Below are 17,761 nucleotides of genomic sequence, written 5' to 3'. Positions count from 1 at the left end.
GAAATTTGTCTATAGATTCTCCCATGGGCTGGAGAGAATCGTGGGCCTGCAAATAGCAAAGGACAGGAAAAGTTTCATGCTACATATCTAACTATTCTAAGATCACAGCCTCTTGTGCTCTCTGGTCTTCTTTTTCTTTCTTCACTGTGCATGACTTGGAGCAAAGCCATCTTTTAAAAGTAGTTTGTTGACACCTTGGTACTGAGCAGAAGAAAACCAGGAATTAAGATTTAATGGGCAGCAATAATGAAAAGAAAAGAGAACTCCTTCCCAACAGCTATGAAGATCTTCAGTTTATGGTGTGCTGGGTGCTAAGGATAGCATTACTGAGGTGACATGAACTTTTAAAATTACGGAGCTACTGGTAATTTACTGTAAGTAGAGGCACATTCTGTCTCTGTCAGGGAGAGATTTTATAGTTTTTATAAACTCTTCACTTATTAAAAAAAAAGTAGCATTAAAAACCAAATGTTACACACACTGTTTTTACCTTTTGAATGAGCACCATTTTTCATCTACAATATTTTTTTATGGTCAGACTAATCCCCAAACAATTTAACTTCTGATGCTTTGTCCTTCTGGCCCCATTCTGTGTACTTATTCCTGTTGGTATAATCCTTATTTAGACAGGGTAAGCAATCAAGAGTGTATTTGGCAGTTGCTCAGCATTGTGGGATATGATGGCCAAATTGTCACCATCTTACCATTACTTTCCATTCCCTGGGCAATTATAATAAAGTGTCCTAAACTTTTATGCTGACTTGCTGAACTCAGATGAAAATCTAAGATGCACTGACAGCACCTCATTATGTGCTATATTTCTTTCCAAGATGCAGAAACATTCCAAAATGCAGAAACATTTTTTACAAGAGTGCATAATAAATGAAGAGTAAATAAGTTAAAAATTCTTTAATTTACAGGAGATGAGTCTTGAGATTAGTCCAAATGTTGTGATAGGCCAATATCTGATTTCTAGAAATACTTTAATAAGGTTTGCTTCTTATAAGAACTGATGGTGGGATGTAATTTTATTTTTTTTTTAATTTATTTACTCTGGGTAAAACACTGAAAATTAAATCTATTCTATCAGAGAAGATACTGGCAAGACTGTAAGGTAAAAAGCACTTCACTTAAGCACTTCCTTTAGTTAAACCTGAGTGCCAACAGACACTGCCAAGGAATGAAGACATTTTATTTAAAATTACACTGGCAAGAGACCATCAAATTATCCTTAACATTTTCATTAAATTGAGATACAGATATAGTTAGGGTAGTAAATCTTTTCGATACAAGGAGTTTATTCCTGAGCCAAGGCCAGATTCAGCAGTAATTGTAGGAACTATTAAGACCTAAAACCTCATCTACATTACCAAACAATTGTTCAAGGCTTTAGCCCAGTTTTGAAAAATGGACCGGATCCATCCTGTACTACAAAACTAATCAGACCAGTGAACTACAATGATACGTTTGGATTGCAGTCCGGGGTGAGCATTTCATGTCTTGTTGGCTTGAATCAAGATTTGGGGGTTTCCATTAGAAATCTCTGAATATCTCTAGGTTGTCTGCAGTTCATGCTCCCAAGGCTCTAAAACAATCAAAGCATTGGTATCTTTCGTAACACTGACACCTTATTCCTCTACAGGAATGTCTAGCTGAAGATACTAAGGAACCTTACATCCGTAGTTTCTAAAATGAAAAAAAAAAAAAAAAGAAAAAAAAGTTATTACCCTATGGTCTCAGCTCTGTTACAAGATATACATAACAAAATTTCCCCCCAGAGCTTCCTACATTTGATTCACAGCCTTTGATTGAACAAGATAATTTATTTTAGGTATCCAGCCTTCTAAGGAGTGTAGGGATAAGGGCTTATTATAGTTTTATAGCTATAATTGAGAGCTGTTATTATGTTACTTGGCAAGTGTTAGTTAACCATAAATCCTAGTTTGTTTTCTGGATTTAAAAATTGTAAACATACTTAATTCCAATACTAGCACTGCAAAGATATTCAGCTAAATAATAAAGTAAAGATTAGGATGGTCTTTCCCAAGTCTACCTAAAAACTTAAGTATCAATTTATTTTAATAGGAATGGAGTGTCCGTGATCCTTAAATGTCTTTGAAAGCCCAATTACCAAGAATAATTACCGTCAAGCGGGCAGAAATATAACTTCATACTTACCTTTGTTATCTTTGGCTCACCTTTAATGTACCTGGAAGCTTTCCCTATATATAAGCATTATAAAAATTGCCATTCTAAGCAAATTCCAACACGCTGATTTTATGCTGACAGAAACATGTGTGCTATGGGCCAGTACATATCTAACTGTTGTTAAAACATGTTCCACTTCATTTCCTATTTAAATTGGTTGGAGTATTTTTACCCTCCCTTGGTGCCCATGTAAACAAGAGCCTTATCAAAGTCAAATCTTTCATGTGGTTTGAGGAAAACCAGACCAGATTATTTCTTTGGTTTAGGTTACCTGAACTTCTTTGTGATCCACATATATATGTGTACATATATATGGATATTTGTATGTATATGTATATATGGAAGCACTTTCTTGCAAAGTTTCCCAGAAGAATTTCAAGAGGTTCTTCATAACAAATAAACCATCAATGTTTTTTTTATGGTTTTGTGTGTCTGAAAAAGAAGATCTCAGTACATCCCAACCTATGTTTGTTAAGTATGAACGAGCACTCGGGTTGTTCAGCGTGCAGGTTCTTGTAACAGTGAAAATAAGTAAGAAAACGTAAGCCAACATCATGCTAAGTCAGAAGATAATTATGAGATGGAAGTGAACTTCAAAACATACTAGAAACATGGAAATGGAAGGCAGCTGATAAGGTCATACTGTGAAGACTCATCCAAAAATTATTCAAAGGGAATAATTTAAAATCTTTTGGAAAATAATTAGGAGAAAACAAGGGAGAAAAAAAAAAAAAAGAAAAAGGAAAAAAAAGAAACCAATTAAGATAACTAAGAGGAAACAGTAGTGTTCTGATATTTTAAATGATTCTGAACAATTTAGTACAGCTGCCCTCTGCAGTTCTAGAATATTCTTCTGACTTAGCTTTGCACATCATTCAGGTTATTCAGATTAATTTTCTGCTTGGGTATATTAGCTCAGTCATAAACGAGGTGTATAGGTTCCTTTATAAACTTAGATTTTGCACCATTGAGATCCATAAATTTAGCTTACCAGAGGTTGAGTTTATGCTGCCTTAGAATAAAGTTCCTGGCTTTTACTCCTACCTACACAACTATTTCATTATGAGTGAGATCAGTGCGATCGATTTTTTTCTGTCTGAATATTAGGCTTCTAGTCTAACCTCTTCATCTCAACCTCTCAACAGAGAGAGGCACTCCTGTCCTCTTCTAACCTCCTTCCTTAGACTGGGTTCAGCTGATCCCTCGCTGGGTAGGAGCGGTCGTTGACTGCCCGGTCGAGATGGGAGTAGGTGCTTACCATGTGCAGGGTTGATGTTAGCCAGGATGAACTCACCCTCCTCGTGACTAAAGACACGCCACACAATACTCACCCAAGAAGGAGGAGCCATGACGCTTAGGCACTTCTAAGCAGACTTTGAGACCTAACTGACAAATGAGCAATAAAATTGTTTGGGATTATTCTCAGCGTCACGCAAGCGTGTTGAGAAAAGAGCCAGAGGCTGCTGAGTAATTCCCGTTTTATTTAGGGCTCCTCAATGCAAGAAAGACATTGAAATACAGGAGCAAATGTGTCAGAGGAGCAACAGGATGATGAGGGGCTGGGCCATATGATACAATGAGAGATGGAAAGAATTGGGTTGGTTCAGACTTGAGCTGAAGGAAAGACCTAACTGCTCGTTATAACTAAATATATTAACTGTAACTCATGGCAGGGTATAGAGAAGGTGGATCCAGACTCCTCAGGGAGTCTTGAACAGCTTGAGAGGAAGAGGCATTGGTGTTGCAAGGAGAGAAATTCTCACTAGCTATTAGGAAGTAATTTTTCTGGTAGAGGTGGTCAAACACTGGAACGGGACACAGATACCTCGTGACCCCTCCATCCTTGGTGACATCCAAACCTTCACTGCCCAAGGTGTTGAGCAATCCGTTGCCCCTGCTTTGAGGAGGGGGGTTGGACTAAGCCCACAGGTACCTTCCAACCTCATTTTTTTTCTGGGTCTGTGGTTCAGTTCACCTCACTAGATAGAGACAGCATGTCCATTGACATCTGAGCCGGTTGTCCCGGGTTCCCTTTGCCATCACTGTTGTGACTCATCCAATATTGACTTTAAGATGAGATGCACCAGTCCACGCTCAGTATTATTGCTCAAGTGCTGAGATCTTTTTGATGACAAAAGGAGTCTCTTCTAAGCCACAAGGACTTAGTCATATCAGTCCTTCACTCTTTGCCTCACTTTGCCATTTGTAAAGCAGAGATACTCCCACCTCAGTATTTTTTTTTTCTGTAGTAACACATTCATTAATATTTGAGTATTGCTCAGAGACCATGATGTTGGCTGCTATATATGGAAATAGAAAAAAGAAATAAAGTTTCCAGATGATGACAGTGCTGTGGCTGCCTCTTCCCCTAAGCAATGCCAACAATAATTTTAAAAAAGCCTTTTATCTTCAAATGTATTTCAGAGCCAGTCCGCAGTGAGAAGAGCTTCTTAACATATGAACTTTCAGATGGCTGGGTTGAAGAAAATATGGAGCTTTCCTTTAAACAATTAGAGCCCATTTTGCTAATCAATTTTTGTCAGGCTCCTGGAAACATTTTTCATGATCAGATTCCAAACTGTCTTGAACAGCATGAACTAGCGACCTTTTATCAGTCCAGTTTGGGGCACTCTGATACATCCCTGTTCAAATTAAATAAATCACAAACCTTAATTAACAAAGACTGGCATGGCTGCAAAAGCAATGAATTTGTGCGCTATCTAAGAGATCACAAGCGTGCAGTAGTTACAATTAATGGATTTAATTTTAAACGCTGGGGCTCCTGCATGAAAGTGCCTGAGAAGTCCATCCTGGCATTCTTATTGCTCTTTAATTATAATTGATGTACCTGGGAAAGATGTCAGCAGTGTACATTTTAATACAGGTGATAGTCTCCCTTAAGAGCTCATAGTCCTTGCTTGAAACAGTCAATGATATGCAACAAGGTTTTGATGAAATCCAAATTTATTAGGGTTATTAAAAGTCATTAATTATTTGGCACTGTAGAGATGTAATCTGGTACTATTTTTTTAATGGACAGCTTTATATATTTAAGTTTGAGAAGTGAGGTTTATTTTTAGTTTAAAATATTTCTGTCCCTCTTGGCCCCCTTCTGCCATTCCTGTTTCTTGCAGATTTCTCTCTCCTTTTTATTTTTCCTCCTTAGGCTGAATTCTTATCTTTCAGATATTTCCAGCTATTTTCCATGCTTTTTCCAACATCAAGAAAGGTCTCCACTGCTCCACTATCACTGTTCTTGTAAGAAGCAGCTCCCAGGAGGTTCAACCAGCAATGAACAGTCAAGCCTAAAAATTCAAGCCAGCTAACATCAGCAAAAGATAAATCCATCTTCTGTTAAATGGCATCGAGTCCACTGGCATCGTTTGAGGTGTCAAGCTTGATCTGGATGTCAGTGGCCTGAGAATTAAATATTTTCTTTGTCCCTCCATCCCAGAGGCAGCCCAGCAAGCAGGGCTGACAGCAGGGACAGGCAGTCACGAGCTGCCCAGGGCAGGACACCAGCTCTGCTCTTGCTGCCCACTTGCCTGTGCCATCTGGAGAGCGAGGGCAGCAGCTCCTTCCTCTGCAGGAGGGCACGGGGCATAAAAAGTGGCAGCAACAAAGAAGGAGTTGGACAGCGCCCAAAGTAGATGGCATTTCCCCAACCTGTGTGGGGAAGAGGAGCGTGGCGAGGTCAGGTCTTCTGGGATCTGCAACCTTCTTCTCCTTCCCTTCTCAGAGCTGGCTGGACCATGCTGCCCTTATCCCGAGGGCATCAGATCTCCCTGCAGGACGAGATTAAAAGAGGTATTTGCACTCTAGCTGACTCTCATAATTACAGCACAAACCTAATGATGACTAGTGATTCTCTTAATGCCTCAACTTCTGCCGTTATTAAACTGGAGGAAAACTCCAGCAATCAGTTAAAGAGGAAAATTAATTTTCTAGTTATAGAGACTGGGAATGGGACATAGGTGAGTCCTGAAGGCTCATAAAAAACAAAAGGCAATTAAAAAGAATCTCATATGGATTTTGTCATTTACTTTATGAAAGGTTTGTCATTGACTTTAATGCAGTCAGAATTTTCTTGATTCCTTTTACAAAACTGTATTTCTTAAGGATGCATCATGATTACTGGGGCCTGATTCATCATTTTTAAATATTTAGGGTTGGCAATGCAGTATTTTATGGAACTATGTAACTCACTGATATTACTATTTGGTAATTTTTGTTATTGTGCATCCCTGGAACACAAACCTATCTTTTAAAAATTAGACAATGAAAATTGAAGAACTGAAATAATGTACAAACTGTGTTTAGTATTAATTAAACCTATCATCAGTTCCATTTTCTATGCTTACCAACTACACCTACTGAAGCCAGTATCAATGGTTAATGGTGAAGAATCGACTACAAATAATTTTCAGCTGAGACATAGAAACTTGCCAACAAGTTTTACTTGCTTTGCATTATCTGGTACCATTGTCTTAAGCAAATAAATGTTGTGAGAGATAAGAACACTGGTTTGGCCTCTTGTGTAATGCAGGACATGGAATTTGATCCAGTTCTCCTGCAGTGATCCATACACTCTCAATGTATGACTTGAAGAGGCACCCTGTATCATGCACGCAAGTTCCCTGCTAGCACAGGCTCCATACGTATAATCCTTTGCACAAATTTATAGAGCCACAGCCTAACAAAACTTGGGCTTTGTGAAATAGAAACTGACGGGTTTATCCTTCAGGAATTTGGCCAATCCCTCTTTAAGTCCGTTTATCCCTTTGGCCTCTGCAACGTTGTCCAAGAGCAGAATCCTAGTGCTGCATGCCTGTAAAAAATGCTGCCTTCTGTTTGCTTTAAATTTTTTACTTCAGTATTTATTGGTTGTTCCTCAGCACTCAGGACTTTCCCGTTTTCCTGACTATTCCCTTTAGAAGCTGTTGCAGAATCTAACTGATACAGAGACTAAAACCCCTTTTTCTAATTTCTAGCCTAACTCACGGCCAGTTTATATCCATTTGCTCTTGCACCAGCGTTGGCCTCTTTCTTATCCGGTGGAGTGCATATATACAAACAAAATCTTCTTTCTGCCCAGTCCAGTTTCGCTAGGCTGAGCAAGCCTTGCTTTGCTGGGTTAGGTGATGTTTCCAGAAACCGGCTGAGTCAATTCAGCTGCCTCGTGCCATCGAAGGGGTGAGCCCTGATTTCTGTCTCCTCCTCCCTCTCCTGGCCACGTGTTTGTTTCCTGTGCAGCCTTGTCTTCTCTTCTTTGAAGGCATAATTTGCATTTTCTTTTCTCATATCTCCATAACGTTGTGGTCTCATAATAATGCCGATCTTCCTTCTCCTCAGACATTTTTAGTTGATGAGTTCCACTCACAGCAGAAGTTTCTCTTAGTTTTGGATCCCATTACTTTCAGTTATTGGATACTTTCTGAAGGATATTCAGGCTCATTTCCATATTGACAGTGCCTTTCAACTTCTTACTATCAGCAAATTACCATGTGTGTCCAAGTCATTAACAGAAATATTATACAGGACAGATCCGAGGCTGGACAAGCCCTAGAGAACGTCTCTGGTGACCCTTCAGCTTAGATGGTTTCTGCTTGACAGAAGTATCTCTTTATCAGCTAAACTAGGATTAAAGTCACTTTATGGAAAATGGGATGCAAAGCAGCCAGCTTATGCCGGACGGTTTGACTTGGATTTTTTTCCTCACCGTCCAAAGTAACTTAAACCTAAAAGAGAGGAAAACTGAAAAAGAGAAAAAAGTAGAAGATATACAAGCTAAATATTATCAATTTCTATGATCCTCTTGTTATTTTTGTTTGCTCGTGTTAAGATTTTTAAATGGGATTTCTTTCTAATGTGGATTATATTTGGAAGTCTTCCTGGAAACTGTATATTTTAAAGCTAACTTTAAGTGTTTCAGATATTGACTAATGCATCCAATGCCTTTAGTGTTTGCTGCTGGTGATAACGTTTTTCTGGTGACTATACCAGAGGATTTTAGGAAGTTTCTTATTATCCCTTCCCTCCACTTTAATTAGTTTTAAATTATGAAGTTGTGGCATGTTTAGCATGTCTGGGAGTCACCAGATAGTATACCACAGATTATCTTTGAATATTTATTTATCTGACTTTAGAGATAGAACAACAAGATCTTGAATATTTGCTTCTTGTTAGTTGCAGTGAAGGGTATTTTTAGAAACTGCAGTGATAAAGTTCAGTTTTTCGTCCTGACTGCACTGAGCTGACTTATTTCTTAGATAAAGCTCCTGTCCTAGGGAGCCACACAAGCAAACAAAACACCATCTTATGCAAAAAAATATACAGCCCACGAAATGTGTTTTTTGGCCTTGCACTGTCCGCTATCTGGGACACGAGACTGAAAGGAGAACTAAATTTTACAGATATGTTTAACTTTTGAACTCAAGAAAAACTGTTTTCTTAGTTTCAGTCTGTTGCTGCTAGAATGACAGTTTTACAGGGCAATCTCATGCTGTACTTAATAAGCTTGCAATATGTCACCACTGATCATTAATTTACTAAATAAAGTATCTCTGGTAACAATTTCCCAAGACATGACATCTTTTGTAGATTATATTTTGGTTTTAAGAATGTTAACCTCAAGAAGTCCAATAACAAGGCCTGATTTTCCGTAGCACAACCTTGGTATCTAGAAAATATATATATATATATATATATATATATAGCTGAGTGAACACAGTGAAAATATAATTGTATTCAAAGAGCAATTATTGCTGTACTTGCATTAACCTTGCAAGTCTTATGCTTAAAATGTCTATGTAATGTATTTAACCTTGCATTTGTTAATGAAATATGATGAGAAAATCTCCGGACAAAGCGTGGGAGACAATCAGGGAATCTTCACCACCCAGTGCTCCTATAGCGCTTGTCATCAGGTGCTGCAACATGAAAACAAGAAAGATGGCTGCAAAAACATACAGGGTAGCAGGTAAGGAAAAACAAAGCCAAAGAGACAGGAAAATGTCAAGAACTGAAGTTATTTCTATCATGGTAGTTTATCCGGAGTCTTCCCAAAATTGGACCTACATTGTTTTTAAAGCAGTAATACCAAGTTAACCATTCTTTTCATAGTTTGGGTCTAATAGATAAAAGAGAGGATGACAACTTAAAGTATTTCTTACCTTGAAGAGATAAGGTAGAGAGACTGCATGGGTTGCCCAAGATCACACAGGAAAGCACTAGCAGAGATAGCAGACTTCAGTGTGAATCATTTTTAATGGTTGTACCTGATGACGTTGAAGGTCTTTTCCAACCTAAATGATTCTATGATTCTATGACTTTTGTCCTCTTTCCTATGAATGGGTTGGGATGCAAAGGTTTCCTTTTGCATGGACATTTGACCTGTATGACAGAAAATGCTATCGTCATTTTGTGGTAGGTTTATCATTATTTTGTGGTAGCTTTATCTTTTGTTCTCATTCCAACATTCAGTAGCATGACTTACCGAATGCCACATTGATTCTATTTGTCAACATTTTCCTTTCATTGTTAACCCACGATCCCCCCAGATTGCTCAGATTACTGATGTTCAGGTGACCAAGTGACAAATAATTCTGGAATTAGAAGGAAATAGACAGTTGATGTTATCACTGAAATGTAATTTCTAGTCACGGTCCAGTCCACACAGAGAAACTTTTAACCTGATAATGCATTGAACTCAAGTTGAATAATTCACCCAGAGACAAAGATGCTGATTAAGCCTGGTCCATGCTCATTTCTTAACACAGCATCTAGGTAATATGAACCAAGACTAGCTCTATTCAAGGAGGGCCTTCTCACACTTTCTTTGTGAGCCCAAAAATAAATGTTCTCCCATGTTCACAAGGAATGAAGTTGCTGAGCAGGTCAACTTTTACCAGTGCTGTGAATTATAAACATTGGCCTTGAAAAGCTTTGTCAGACAAATTAATAAATGTGGAACAATATGGACACAATTGGAATGTTATTTCATAGAGTAATTCAATTCAAGTGAAGCTAGCTCTACAGAAGAAACATAAAGGAAGATAAATTGTGTTACCTCTGTAGTGATGACACTGCTAAAGCTAGATTAATTCATAGGAGTTAATGGACATCGACCTTTCCTAATATCAGACTGTAATTGGCAAAATGTGATATTTTCCAGCATCTAGAAAGTTCATGTTTAATATCTGAGCATTAAAACCACATGAGCTTATTTGGCTATTTAAATTTTGCATCATTGCTGGACAGTTAATAGCCATCCTGCACTGGAAAAAGAAAATCCAAGACTTGTCATGTGGATTTAGTTTCTATGACAAGAAGACAAACAGTTTTGGAGGCAGACTTTAACATGAAACCATCCAAATGTCTCCATTGAATATTTCATTGGGATATGCCCCTGAAGCAGGAATTTAGGTATTTTTGTACTACAAAAATGTCGACTACAGTAGGTTTTCTGAAAATTTACAAATGCATTTTTTGAATAGCTTATACAATGTAAGAAAATAAGTATGAATCTTTTGGGGGGGTTCACTGGGTTTTTTTTGTTAGTAAAATGCGGGGTTCTTTTGTCACATTTGTCCCATACTGAAGCCTCCATATAAAAAGCAGTATTGAAAAATGTAAAAAATACAAAATTTTGGAAGCTTACTGATGTGAAATATGACTAGGAGACTGTAGCAAAACAAAGACAGAAAGTACATTCCAATTGTATGAATCTGCTATTGTAACATCTCTTATTCCTTGGATTTGTTGTTCATTTTTCTTTTAAATTATGTTTGTAGCAATAGCAGTATACTATTTTTATATCTTGGCAGTATAAAAATCTTTTAAATTTGGGAAAAAAATGAAGGTTGATTCAGTAATATATTTTTTTTGCTTTGCCTCTGCAGTCTTCAAGTCATCGTGAATGCTTTCACTTAATGTTCCACTGATGATTATTTTAAAAGAAACATTGTCTAATGTGACAAATGGATCCAATCACAAATGGACTTAAAATTTGGATGACTAATGGATCTGATGACAAATACTTAAAAGGCAGCCCAGCACCTCGAGTTTCACTGACATTTGCATTTAAAATAGGAATGAAATTATTTTCTAATATTTGAATAATAAGATGTCTCTGTCCCAAACTCTTACTCATAGGAAACCAAATCCATTAGCTGAAAATGTTAGATAAAGTCATTACATTATGTTCTAACCATTTTTAAAGCAGTTCCTTTGGAAAAATATATTGGCAAATAAAGTCCTTATTTGGATCTGTCTAACAACAGAGTTTCTAAAGTCTGTAGGTTGAAAAATGAGCCATTTGTAGATTATTCTAAAATCTAAGACATGGACTATTTTAAGGTTTGCTAATGTGTAAATGTTGGCTTTAGTAGAGTCACCACAATTTTATATTGTGGAGCTTGCTATATAACACTCTTCCCAAAATATATCTGATGTAAATTACTTTTCAAATTAGTTTGTCATAAAGTGTTTTTCGCAGCAAATATTGCATCACATAATTGATTTTGTATTAATTACTTCTGATGAAGCATAAGCTATGCACTGTATTTCTCCAGGACAAGTCACACAGAGAACAGCAGAGATAACATTTTATCAGGGGAGTAACTTCAGCTTTGCCAGTTGAGTGATTCAGCATTTCTCAGACTGAGCTATAAACTTATCTCCTGCGGGGTGAGAGCCTCTTGGCTGAAGAAGCCTCTTGCTAAGGCTCCATCACCGCAGCCTGAGCCCCCACCACCACAGCCTGAGCCCCCACCTTGCCTTTTGTCCTCTCCCTCTGCCTTTCTGCTGGCTCCTAGAGCAAATGTTTCTGTGGGAATCTCAGCCTTCAGTTACAGCTCAACCAGCTCTAGAAAAAAGCCTGAAATGTATATCAACAAGAACATCTGTAAGCTAGCAATCAGAAGCACTCAATTACTTATGGATTTCGTTATCATTTTTAAGTCATACGAGGTCTTGCAAGAGATTTTGCAGGGTCATCCATCATCAGGGTAGGTGTCCCTGCCCATGGCAGGGGGTTGGAATTAGATGATCTTTAAGGTCCTTTCCAACCCAAACCATTCTGTGATTTTATGATTTCAATGTCTTCGTCCATTCCCATGCGCAGGCTATTTTCCCATGGCACTTAAGCCCCATCATTTCTGATTCAGTGCACTGACCTGGCAGAGCAGCGCTGGGGCTGTGGTAAAGACGCTCAGCCCCAGGTATGAAGGTCAGAACACCAGGAGAAATGGATTTGACCCCACATAATGAAAGCCAAGGAAATCCATCAGCAATCCCACAGCAATTCCACACCTTCCTGTGAATGATCCCAGGCTCTATGGTACTGGGAGGCTGGTGCCAAAAGTTCACAAAGGCCTACCATGGCTGCTCCCATTTAAGCCATTTTAGATGTATGCAATTTCTTGCTATTGTATGAATCATTCTATGGATACAAGCGTTGCAAATATCATACGTGCATATACAGAATAAAGGAAGAAATATGAAAAGGCAGTCTGGTTACGGTCCAGGAATTACCCCTTTACAGAACAAAAATGACTTGAAAATTTTTCTTTTAAACTGGGCTTGTATCATTTTTAAAATTTTTTATGATATTCGAGGAAGGCCTAAGATCTGTTGTATTTATGCATTTTGGTCTTCATGACAATTTTTAATTTTTTTTAGAGTATGCTTTTATTTCTTTTTTTAGACTTAGCTAGCTCCTGCCTGGACCAGAAATCCATGGTGCCTTGCAGGCAGTGAATGAAGACAACACAAGAGACAGGAGACTGACAGCTGTGAATTGGGATTATCAATCAGATGGCTTCCACGGGACTTCAGGGTGGTTTTAGTTCTAACAACCATTTCATTTCAGTCAATGACATTTGGGATGGTGGATGTCAGCTCTCTCCTTTGGAGGCACAGTACTCCCATCCCTACAGCTGCGATCAGAGAAATCACAGCACACACCTTCCAAGTAATCCAGCCCCATCTAGGAAAAATAAAAATGACCAAGGCACAAAATCTCTGTTAATTTTAAGGTAATAATTAAGTAGAAGAAGTCCTTTGTTTAAGAAACAAGACAAAGTCTTCAGGTGTTCCTTATAAAGGCCTGTAGTAAAAGACACAAGAGTCATTTCATGTTGCTTTTAGAGCACAAGATGGAGCACCTGAGTGTTCTGAAAGCAGAAGAAACCCCAACAAAATTACAGAGGTCAATTTAACAACCAAGTCAGTTGTGATTAATACTGCATACTGTTAGACTTTCTAATCCTCATAGAGGAAACTTCATGTGACACAAATGTCTGATGAAAGATGGCCATCAGATGGCGTTTCCTCCTCCTCACCTATAGGTTTTACATGGAGAAGATTAAATTGGCTAGCTTCACAGCCTTATTTCCTCTTAAGCTCATTGTTCCGATCACTCAGTCACTGCCCCCATTTGCTAGTATTATAGCGAGGAAATTCCCCACAAAAGCAAACAAGAATGACATGAGAAATCTCACAAAGCTCTTTCCTCCAAATCAAACAAACAAACAAATAAAAAAAACCTTAAGTAAAATATTTTTTTAAAGTATTCAATGTATTCCTCACCAATTCAAAGACACAGAAGAACAAGAGTGTAGTACCAATACTCATCCATTGCCTTCTGCCACCATAGTGCTCACCTGCAGGAGCAGGTTTACACCTCTCCAACGCACTTGCTTTCCAGTCAATGCCTGCACTTGTACACCACAAAGGAACAAAATGTGGGGCTTTTCCTAGCATGGGAAGGAGGCGTTCTGGCCCTCCAGCCCCTTGGGTGTCCATGGGATGAGAAACCCTCTGTCCTTCAAGGAGCATTTCTGTCCGCAACACTTGCATTCTCACTCCCCGGGATGGCAACACATATTGAAAAATACATACAGCTAAATCCACACCCACAGGCATTTTGCCTTGTATTTACTGAGAAAAGCCTGTGCTAAGAGCTGTGCCCTTCCGCTGATTTCCTTCTGCCTTGCCAGTGCTTCCCTCCAAAATCCTGAAGAACTCAACTGCTCCAAGTGTTGTCCCTGGGGCCATGGCAATATGCAAGGAGGCAAAAGGAATGATGTTGCTCATGCTGTTTCCAATACCCCCGATGTCTTTCTAGATGTCTTGGATACCTTTACTCAATTTTTGTGTTAAAACACAAGCTTTTGGCTTTGCAAACTCTTACTTTCAGGCAATAGAACCACTTACTATGTAATACTGTCAAATGCAATAATGCTTACAGGTTAAGGTTTACGATATCTAAAATTGTGGCTTCAGTGACCTGGTGGTCTGGATTTATTTTTTTCTCAGTTTCTTCCAGATCACATCTGGTACAGTTTCAACATTTTTTCATCTGCAAACTACATGTGGAATGAGAATGATAATAAAGTTGCAGCTACAAAACTTGGGTTGATAATGAATAAAACAGAACAGAATCCAAGGATCCGGGATGGAAAGCATTGTGACTTTGTTAGCTGAGTTTTTATACTGACTTAGTTCCCAAAAGTTTAGAAGTTGGGCCTCAGCTTAATCCAGCAGGATTTAGGTCTTTTATTATTTTTACTTCATTTTTGTAGGATTTTACAACATGAAGCTGCCAGTCAAGTTTCTCAGCAGTTTGGATAACTCACACAGGAAGGGTGAGCTGTATTTTGTCTGCCAGAAAACATCCCCAATTCCCCTGACTTCAAAGAAGGCAGGGCTGGCTCCTGATGGTCTGTTTTGCTTCTCTGTCAGAAAACTCTGTTTTTCACAAGGTTAAAATACTGCTTTACAAATTCTGTTTGCACATGATGATAGTATAAAAGGGTTGGGATCTCCAGTCAGGCTGAGCTGTGTTCAGCCTAGAGAAGACATGAGGACACTGCCATCCTAATCCTGGGACCATGAGGCTGTTCTTCATTAGTCCCATCTGCCTGTGGCCCCCAGGATTTATGGTTCACCATAAGGGTGCGATTTGGGCTATATCCCTTTCCTTACAAATGGGTACAAGGGTCAGGGAAAAGCTCAATTCCAGGATCCTTGCAATGCTGAATTACTAGAAAATAATTACATAAAGTATAAATTTAAATGTCCCCTCTCCTCAAAACTCCCATTTGTTTTGATGCCGTATGAAAAATTGTCAATAGTTCAAACTGCATTCCTGGAACTGATGACTATTGTGCTGTTTCCCTGGGGCTCTTTTTTTACTGTCCTTTCCAACCTGTCCCTATTCTCCTTCACCTCTCAGACTTAGAACTGCTTTGTCTTGGGTTTGTATAACTCCTAGCACATTGGGACCCAACACAGGCAATAAATAGTATTGCAACAATAACTAAAATTAGAGGCCAGTGTCCAGTACTGCCAGGGAAAAACAGCAGGTTTTTCCATTCAAGGCATTCCTGAGAGAAACCAAAATCAAGATGCCTTTCCTTTCTTGGCAATGAGTCAGTGATGTGACTATCAAACAGAGATTCTAGGAGCAACAAAGATTATGATATGAATGCAGTTTAATCAGTCATTTTACAACAGAAACAGTGGCAATTAGAAGTGTTTTAGTACTTTCAGGTCAAGCTTAAAAATGAAAGAATTTATTGCTGCTGATTTAGAGATTAACATTGTGCCAATTAATCAATTACTCAGTATAAAGAATTGACAATTCATTGACATTCTTCTTCCAGGCTGGCAAACTACTATTTAATAGCTGAGGATTTAAATATATATGTATATGTGTATGTATATGTACATGTACTTGTATATGTATATATGAAACTAGAGCAACAACTGTTTCAGAAGAAAAGCAGCTGAGAGGGTATAGTGAAAACAAAAATTACATTGAGAACCCTGGCAGTTTTCATCAACCTCTATAGCGACAGGGTTATTTCAAAATGAAAAATTAGATAGAGCATTTGATTATTGCATAAAAAATACTCTGAAGCAAGCACCCTGGTCTGCTGTATAAAGGCAGCCTAGGAATCACATCATTTCAGTCCTGCTTCCGCTACTGCGTTTGTTAATGAGTTGTCTGTAGGCGTTTGGGGAGAGCGGAATGAATGAGTAAAATAACAAGGCAATTTACCTTTAACTTTCCCATTGGGCTTGGCCACACTACATTTCTTGTCTCAAATAAAACCAACCTGCATGTTAAGTCTAGGCTCCAAAAATAGCCATTTGCACCTGATGCCCTATTTGGATGCTGGAGATAAAAATCATCTGGAGAACTCTTTCTAGCTTATATGAAAGCAGAGCCAAGCTTTGAAGAGTGCCTCCAGACCAGTGTTTGCACAACTTCTGGAAGAACTAGCACCAAAGGAGTTCCACAGCCATGAAACCTGTGTGAGCTGCGAATCTGTCCTGAGCCTCTGGTGTGATTCCCACCTAACCCAGAAGGGAGAGAGATTATTGTTTCCAAGGTGCTGAGAAACCTTTGTGTTGCGGGCTGGTGGACTCACTCTGGCTTCTGTACTCTGAATATATTGGTTACGGAGATAAATCATCTACATCAAAGTGATGTGGTTACTATGGCTGCTTAGTACTGTGCTACTCAACCAGAAGAGTATACATCAGATATATTTGCATCTGTGCATATTCGCAGGGAGGAAAAAATAAAAAGAAGAAAGTCAAAGGCTCAAATCCCCTTTGATATCAATATTCACACACCCACTGGAATTGCATAAATGCAGTATACCCATTTTTTGTTATTTGAATCAAATCTACGAGTAGGAAATGGAAGCACAAAAGAGGGCTTTTGCATTTAAATAACCTGTTAATGTCTGGAAACCAAAACAGTCACAGAACAGCAATAAAGTAGCTTTTCAAATGTTGCTGGAGGATGTCCATAAAGAGGATATAATGAAAAGGACTGTCCAAATGTGCACGGATAATATAGTTAATGTATTACTTCTTTTATTATTTTATCATCTTTCATTAATTGCTGGCAACTCTCCTACAGGAGTTGGTTCCATGAGAAGGGCTTTTAGTCAAATGTCCTAAATGAAACAACTACTTAGAAACCAAGAACAAGGTTGAAACAAGGTTCACCTGGCTTCTCTAAATCACACTGGAAGAGGGAGAGCAAAATACTACAGTGGTTTCATTTTGGGGCATCCTAATGTTAGGATTGAACACTGAACGATACCCCCAGAGTATAGCTGTGTCTGTATTGTGGACCAGGCCTGAGAGCGTTAAAAAGTATTTCTATTCAGCTTGCTGACTGTTAGTTCAGCTGGGCTTGGGCTTTGACCATCTTCACTTAATTCAGAAAAAAAAGAGCCTGCAATATATGCTGGCCAAGCAGACTGCAACATTTTTCACTCTTGCTAGCCAACAGCCTGGCCAACACTTAGGCACCAAGCAGGCTTGGACTTGCACCTCCAGGGAGTCCTGGGCTCCATTTTGAACAAGCAAGAACAAGGCCTGGCCAGTGCAAATATTTCTCCTCAGCATTGGCTAATGAATGTCAGATGGCTCTTGCAGACACCCTGTGAGCACTTTAGCAGGAGAGGAGAAGCACTACAGAGGCAACGTCTTAGTGTAGAGACTGCTGTAACAACAGGCCAAATGGGTC

Source organism: Anser brachyrhynchus (genome assembly GCF_964034855.1).
Source record: "Anser brachyrhynchus genome assembly, chromosome: 2".
In the NCBI taxonomy this organism is placed as follows: domain Eukaryota; kingdom Metazoa; phylum Chordata; class Aves; order Anseriformes; family Anatidae; genus Anser; species Anser brachyrhynchus.
Note: the sequence above shows the minus strand (reverse complement) of the source record.